The sequence below is a fragment of the Podarcis bocagei genome, assembly GCF_964188305.1.
Source record: "Podarcis bocagei genome assembly, chromosome: 7".
Classification (NCBI taxonomy): Eukaryota; Metazoa; Chordata; class Lepidosauria; order Squamata; family Lacertidae; genus Podarcis; species Podarcis bocagei.
Window position 1 is genome coordinate 734,171 of NC_138132.1, and position 7,860 is coordinate 742,030.

The window sequence follows — 7,860 nt, forward strand, 5'->3', positions numbered from 1 at the left end:
GAGCAACGGGAGCTCACCCGGTTGCAGTGATTCAAACCGGCAACCTTCTGATTGGCAAGCCCAAGAGGCTCAGTGGTTTAGGCCACAGCGCCACCCGCATCCCTAACTACCACACAACACTGCCTCCCTTCCTCTCCCTTTCTCTGGGCTACTGGATCTTGCAGGAATGTCTCCTCTTTCACTCCACTTAATGCTCTCTGTGGTGTGTATTTGGGAATAAAGCAAATACTACAAAAATGATGGCAGAGTTAGATCTCCAGTGCTGTCTCCTGCCCCCGGAACGTCTCACTGGCCAGGGAATCAGAGAATGGGTGGTGGCAGCCGCAGCAGCAGCAGGAGCCTAGACAACACATAACACGGTTGCTGTAGGTAGGTTTTATTTTATATGTTTTTTATCTTATATTTGGGAAATGTACATCCAGGGTTTTTTCCTTTAAATTTTTTGGAGGTGTCGCAGGAACCGCCCCCCAACATTTAGTTTGTACAAACCCGACACACTCACCCACGACATATGCGACGTTTCTGTTATAAATTCATAGAAAATCAACCATATATCGGATCTGCACAGTTCCACTTTTATTTTACTCCACAAAGGAAGGACTACAAAATGGGGAAGGTTTGATACAGGGCAGCCATAATCTCTCGAGTGTACCAACACGTCTGCAGGAAACCTGCCCAGTTGGCATGCCAACCTTGATGGCCCTAGACAGAAGATCATCACACTCACAAAGGACCTGCATATGGAAGTGGATTCAGCACGGACTGAAACAAAGGACAGTGATCAGATCTTCCCTCTGGGGGCAGGAAACAGTGAACCCCTCTTTGTCCTCTGGAAAGTACTCATGGGGAGGGGGAAAGGAGGAACCAGCCAGGTGACAGGACACTCAGGTTACCACCACAACTCCTCCCTCAACCCCTCCTTTCTGTGATGTATCATTGATGTAGTTGTGATGTAGTTTTAGGGGTGTAGTTTGGGGGATTAGTAACTAATAAAAGTTGGGGTCTTCTTTTGTTCTGGGCTTCCATCTTACTTCATCTTGCAGTGGGTGGGAGTCCTGTCGCGACAGTCTTCAATAAAGACCAAGCCTACTGGCTGCTGTTTTGCTCCAGTTGTCCTGGTTGGTGTCTTTGATTTTTACCCAAGGGAGCCCTTGGATTTCTCCGTTAACAGAGGCCCCCAGGAGAATAGGGCCCTAAGATTTAGCTTGTTTAACTGGCCCAAGGTCACACACTCCGTCATGGAGTGGGCGGACTTGAACCCCGGTCTCTCCCAGGTCCCAGCCCGACCGACCCCCCCCCCCACAGCACCACACCTGCCACGTTGCAAGGAGAAGCAGGGGGAGCTGTGCCTCAGGGCTGCCGAAGCCCCAGCCCTGGAAGAACCGTGTGTGTGTGTGTGGAAACTGAGTCTGAGCAGCCAGAGTGGGGCCGGTGCTTCTCCTGCGAGCGCCTGCAGCTGACACGGAAGAGCCTTGTCTCCTCGCATCAGCACAAGCGGCGCTGTCTCCCTCCCTCCGAGCAGCGTCTCCCAGAGGGGGGGGGGGAATGCGCTGCTGCGGCGGCATTGCTCTCCTTTCCTGGCGTCTCTCTCTCTCTCTCTCTCTCTCTCTCTCTCTCTCTCTCTCTCTCTCTCTCTCTCTCTCCTCCCCTGTTTATCCAGCCTTCCCTTGCAGGAGTCATTAGTCACGCGCTGCAGCTCACATCCCTGGGCAGAGAGGGGGGGCTCCTCCTCCTCCGCCCTGGGAGGGGGACTGACACGGCTTTCCCCCAAGGTGCTCTGCGCTTACCTGGGCTTCGCGGGGAGGGCTTCTTTGGGACTGTTGCAGGAATTTATGTACAGGTGGGGGGGGGCTTGCCCCTCCAGCAGATGTCATGCACATGCTGCCCACTACCAAAATCAGCACAATCACTCTTGTGACTTTTGTGATTTGTCCCCACAAAACACTTCATCGCAGTTTCTTCCTATCCATTCAAAGGGCCTCTGCTGCACAATACCAAATGTAAGAATCCACTGATAAATTATCTCTGTACTGGCTCACAGGGGAAACTTCAGAAATTCCTATAGACATGTGAGCTCAGCTCCTCAGCAGCCCCTCTGCCTGAGTGATAATCCCTGGCATCCTGATACCTGAGTGCCAGACAGGTAGTCATGCCAGAAAGAACAAACCCAGATGAAGACAAAAGGGTGTGATGAACTTGGCTGGGAAACAGGGAAATGCAAATATCTCTTTTGTTCCACTTGATGGGTGTTTGGTGGAGGGCAAGGGGAACCATGGGGCAGGGTCCAGGATGCTCAGATTACTGCCACCAGACCTCCCCTGTCATGATGTAACCATGATGTATGAGTGATGTAGTTTGTGGGGGTGTAACGTGGGGATTAGCAGCTAATAAAAGTTTGGGGGCTCTTTTGTTCGGGGCTTCCATCTTGTTCCACCTTGTGGCAGGTGGGAGTCCTGTGGCCACAGTCTTCAATACAGACCAAGCCTACTGGCTGCTGTTTTGCTCTGGTATTCCTGGCTGGTGTCCTTGTTTTTTGTCCAAGGGAGCCCTCAGATTTCTCCGCTAACAGTTTGGCACCCCCTGGAGGCAGTCTCAGGAGCCTGGCCTTGGCAGGGGGCTTAAGACCCTCACCCCCACCCCCTGCTGTGCATCAGTCATTCAGACAGTCCAAAAGCATTGCTGTCAATAATAATGATGATGATGATGACGATGTTGTGGTTGTTGTTGTTGTTGTTTGTATTGTTTTTAACACTCGATTGGGAGCCGCCCAGAGTGGCTGGGGAAACTCAGCCAGATGGGTGGGGTATAAATAATATATTATTATTATTATTATTATTATTATTATTATTATTATTATTCCCGCCCATCTGACTGGGTTGCCCCAGCCACTCTGGGTGGCTCTTCTGAACATTTCATAAAACTGTAGAGTTGGAAGGGATCCCCAAAGGCCATCTAGTCCAACCCCCAGTCATGCAGGTCTCTGTGGGAGGGAGAATGTGAAACCCTGTAACCCACGTTTGTGGGGGGAATTTTAAAAAGAACCAGCTTGGTGCCTGGTTCCAAAACGTGCGTCTTTGCAGCGCACGCACTCCAGCAGGAGAGAACCCCTCGTAGCAGAGTTGAAACTCATAAAAGTCACGCAGCACAGTGAAGCATTAGGAATGTAGGCTGTTAAGCCTTTTTATCCCATTTAGTTAGCTTGCAAACACCTCCTCTTTTTCTGCCTTTCTTGCAATGAACAGACCATGCACTGTTAAGTAAGTTTAAAATGTTTTACTTACAAAATGTTACAAAGGTCAGATTCATGCATGAATCCAAACAGCAGGAAGGAAAACACAGGCAGAATACTCTTGGGTAAGAAATACAGAAAGATAGCTCCAAACACATGCTGTGAGCTTGGAGTTTGCTTGGGCATGGCTTCTTTCATGAGTAGCACGGCACGGAGAGAGAATAGGAAGAGAAGGCTTACTTCCTCCTTTGCTGGAATATAAGAGCCATGACCAAGCTGAGTCTAGGAATCCAACTCTGTGGCCTTAATTCCTTCATGCACTAACTAGTCCTCATGCATTTTGACTGCTAAAGAATCCCTGTCTGATGGCCACCCTCGGAAGGTGGTGGACTCTCCTTCCCTGGAGGTTTCTAAGCAGATGTTGGATGACCATCTGTTGTGGGCGCTTGAACTGAGATTCCTGCATTGCAAGAGGGGGGTGGACTGGATGACCCCCGGTGTCCCCTTCCAACTCTTCTACGGTTCTATGTGACAACCCTTCATATATTTGAGGATGGCTCTCATGTTACCTCTCCTCTTTTCCAGGCTAAGCATCCCCGGCTCTCTCAACCCTTCCTCATGAGGACTGATTTCTGTGGGATGTGAAACACAGGAGCAGTCAAGTACAACATTCCTAGAGTGAACATGTTTACACATGGGGAGGAACGTTTGTCCAGCCAGCAGGTCAACTTCCTGTTTCCTTCTGGGCTGGGACAGACTTTCTTTGCATGTGACTAGAGGTGGGCGTGGCCTCACCTGTGCAGGTAACGACAAAAGCACAGGGCAGGGCAGCCATCTCTCTCTCTTTGACCACATGCATCAAAGAAGCAACATCTGCTTAGCCAAAGATGCTCTCTTGGCTCCAGCCAGGAGAGGACAAAGGGACTGTCTCCTTATGAGATAGTTTCCAGGTGTGTGTTACTTTTCTAAGCTAAGTCTGCCTTCTGGGATCTGATTGTGAACAGAATGATGTGTGAGTAAACCTTTTTATACCAGAAGACTCTGTCGTGCCTTATTTTTTATGAGGGAATAAGGGGGAAGTACCAGAACAGTTACTATAGAGGCTTTAGTGAGCCTGAGCAAACGCATCCGCTGTGAGTTTAAAAAGGGGAATGTTACTCTGCTAAATTGTGAACTTGTTAACACAAGTCGGAAAGGCTATAATCAGACAATATATCATCTCCTGCACCCCTGAACATTCCCACAATTCCCAGGCCCTTAATCGCCCCTCTCTGTTGGGATCCACCGCTGCTGTGAGGAGGGAGCAGTTCTGCCTGACTCTCTGGACATCTGAACCTGCCTGGTATGTAGCCGTAACTGACAGCCGCCCTCCAGGGCTCTCTCAGTCAGGGAAGACTCTTTCCCATCTCCAGTGAGATTGAGACCCTTTCAGAGGAAGCAGGTGGGGGTGGGGGGTGGAGCAGGAGTTAAGCCTTGGGCTCCAACAACTGCAAAATGCGTGTTTAACTCTGGAGGGGTTAATTGGCTCCATGTCAGGAAAGCATGCTTCTGTCACGGCAGGCCCTGCTGCTGAGACGCAGCACATCTGTCAGGGCTGCGGAGCTCAAACGAGTATAAAGGACAAAGTGAAACTTGAGTAGTATTTTTAAAGAGAGAAACCTGCCCCCCCTGCCCCCGCTGCCTCTGACCATGCCTTTGAAACCGTAATTAATTCATCGGCCGCCTGCCATGTGCAGCCATCACTCATCCTGTTTGCCAACTTGTATCTCAAACGAGAATCGCTCCTCTTAGGCCGTTAACACCGCCTCGCCCTCGTTTGAAATACGGCGTTGTCATCTGGGCGGCGGGATAATTTATGGCCTCTCCTGGTGGCGCCTCGCCTCCCCCTCCAGCTCCTTGGGCTGCGGTGCCTTCAGAAGATAAATCTGCAATCTTCTCGAAATTGAAGATCAATCGCCAATTTAACTTTCCCTCCTCGCTTTGATCTGGAGAGCAGTTTGCTGGGAGGAGGGAGCAACGGAGGCACCAGCGCTGGGAAAGATAGCGCCTGGCGCCTTGAGCTTTGCCCCCTTTGGGATCGCGCCCCACTGGAGACCAAGACGGAAGTCCAGCAGGTGGAAGGCGGTGGAGGAGGAGAGAGCCATTGGGGGCTCCGAGGCAGGGTGGCTCCGCTCTGCCTTCCATAGCTGGTTGGCCCCCGTGAGCAGAGGGGGCTGGACCAGGGGGCCCCCAAAATGACCCCCCGCAGCGCCACAAATCCAACTCAAGGGTGTAACGTTGGAAAATGTCAATCACTTCTCCTACCTGGGCAGTTGTCTTTCCACAAGGGCCGACACTGATGCCGAAATCCAGCATCACCTGAGCTCTGTGAGTTTGGCTTTCTCCCGTTTGAAGTGTTTGAGGACCAGACATTCACAGGGAAACCAAAATGCTCGTTTACAAAGCTATTGTACTACCAATTTTACTGTATGCTTGTGAAACATGGACCACTTATAAACGCCATCCCCAACTCCTCAAAAGATTTCATCAACGGTGTCTCCAAAATTTTTTATACATCACTTGGGAAGAAAGGCGGACTAATGCCAGTGTACTGGAAGAAGCACAGATCACCAGTGTGGAAGCAATGATTCTTCAACATCAACTTCGTTGGACTGGACATGTTGTGCGGATGCCTGATGATCGTCTTCCAAAGCAACTCCTCTATTCCGGACTTACTAATGGAAAGTGTGATGCTGGTGGTCAGCAAAAGAGGTTAAAAGATTCTCCCAAGGCAAATTTTTTAAAATGTAGTATAAACACCAACAATTGGGAAACACTGGCCTGCGAGCGCTCCAGTTGGAGAACAGCCTTTACCAAAGGTGTCCTGGGCTTTGAAGACACTTGAACTCAGGACGCAAGGGAGAAACGTGCTAAGCAGAAGGCATGCTTGGCAAATCCACACCGGGATCAACTCCCCCCCCCCCGGAAACCAATGTCCCCACTGTGGAAGGACGTGTGGATCCAGAATTGGCCTCCACAGTCACTTATGGACTCATTGTTAAGGCCGTGTTCGTGGAAGACCATCTTACTCAGCTATGAAGGATCACCAAAGAAGAAGAAGAAGATTGGCCTGACTGCAGGCTCCTCTTATGTTCAACAGATGTTTGTCCTGTGGTGCCTGTCATTCATTCTGTCCACAGGAAGGTCCTTGTGGACCCACACCTTCCAGCACCCACAGCGAAACCCATAGCAGAGCCTCATCCCACCTCCTAGGCCCCTCAGCGACCCCATCCCAAGCTCCCCCTCCGCCCCTGCTTTTGGACCCCCTGGCACTTATGCTATGGGGTGCCACTGGGCACTAGTCTATTCCCAATGCCATTTCACATCTACATCAACGGTTCCCGAACTTTTTTTGGGCCTCACCCCACTGGCTCCCTAAATTCATCCCCAGTCCCCCCCCCATAAAAGCGTTATTCGGAATAGCGATTTGCACAACCAGCTCAGGAATATAATAACGCAATAAAATTCAAAACAGTAGCAGCTAATTGCACATTTATTCAAAACCCAATTAAACCTATTTAGTTTATTTAATTCAACGAAATGGATGAGCTTGATTCCGTGACACTCTCTTTAAACCTCTCTTGCCTTGATGCTTAGTTAGGGAACCTCTCCGCCCCCACTGACACTCGAAGCCTCAGGGGAAACTCATGAGTTTGGGGGCGAAGGAGGCTGGTGAGACTTGGCCGTGGTTCTCCATGTGGCCCCTGAATGCAGAGGGGCTGTGTGGGGTCTGGGCTGGATGAGGGGGAATGAGCTGCGCTTGAATCTGGCAAGACAGAGGCCATGGGAGTGAACAAATCTCACGTGTGGAAAACGGGTTGCTCCCCTCGCCTGGATGGGTTTGCATTCTCCGTGAAAGGGCAGGAACACCGTTTGGGTGCTTCTGGAGCCAGTGGCGTAGCGTGGGTTGTCAGCACCCGGGGCAAGGCAAGTAATTTGCGCCCCCTAACCCGTGGGTTTGCGCCCCCCTAACCCTAACCCCCAGATGATGCGGCCGGTGCGGCCGGCCCCCCCTGCACCCCCCACGCTACGCCACTGTCTGGAGCTGCCTCTGCCACGGGAGGCCCAGAAATGCTGGCTACCAGCTGCGACTGATGCCACAGCCTGCATGAGAGTAAGAGAGAAAGTCATGGAGGAGGAGACGGCTATCATTGGCTATGAGCCATGACAGCTACGCTCTCCCTCCACGGTGTTACAAGAATGTTAAGGTCTCAAATATAGAATAAATATCCATAAATGCACACATATCTAACTAAGTATGTGTGTCTGAGAGCAATCCTGAAGCCATTTTGACTCTCCCAATGACCTCAAATATTCCTCTGCAGTAAGGGTGGCAAATGGGGAAAGCCTCCCAATTGTCTTTTTGCTTGCAAATCCTGTCTTAAGGGCGTATATGTGCATGAATGGGGTGAGCCCCTGACCTGGACTCAGGAAACTAAAATATTGACCATCACAAAAGAATGGCCAGGCTGCCCACGTAATGCAGTCAGTGACCATTATCAGGTATCCTGGCAGGCAGGATTTCTGCTGTAGACCGCCTCCTTCTGTGATGTATGTATGATATTTTGGGTTACAGGGTGGGCAATTTCAAA

At 50.7% G+C, this 7,860-nt stretch overlaps 1 long non-coding RNA gene across 1 annotated transcript; it reads right to left on the reverse strand.

The window, feature by feature from the left end:
• Positions 1–6,743: 6,743 nt before the first annotated feature.
• LOC308590728 lies at positions 6,744–7,366 on the reverse strand. Its single transcript, XR_014009888.1, has 2 exons — positions 7,305–7,366; positions 6,744–7,148 (listed from the first exon to the last, which is right to left on the reverse strand). It is a non-coding gene; the product is annotated as an uncharacterized lncRNA (long non-coding RNA).
• Between the last annotated feature and the right edge of the window lie 494 nt (positions 7,367–7,860).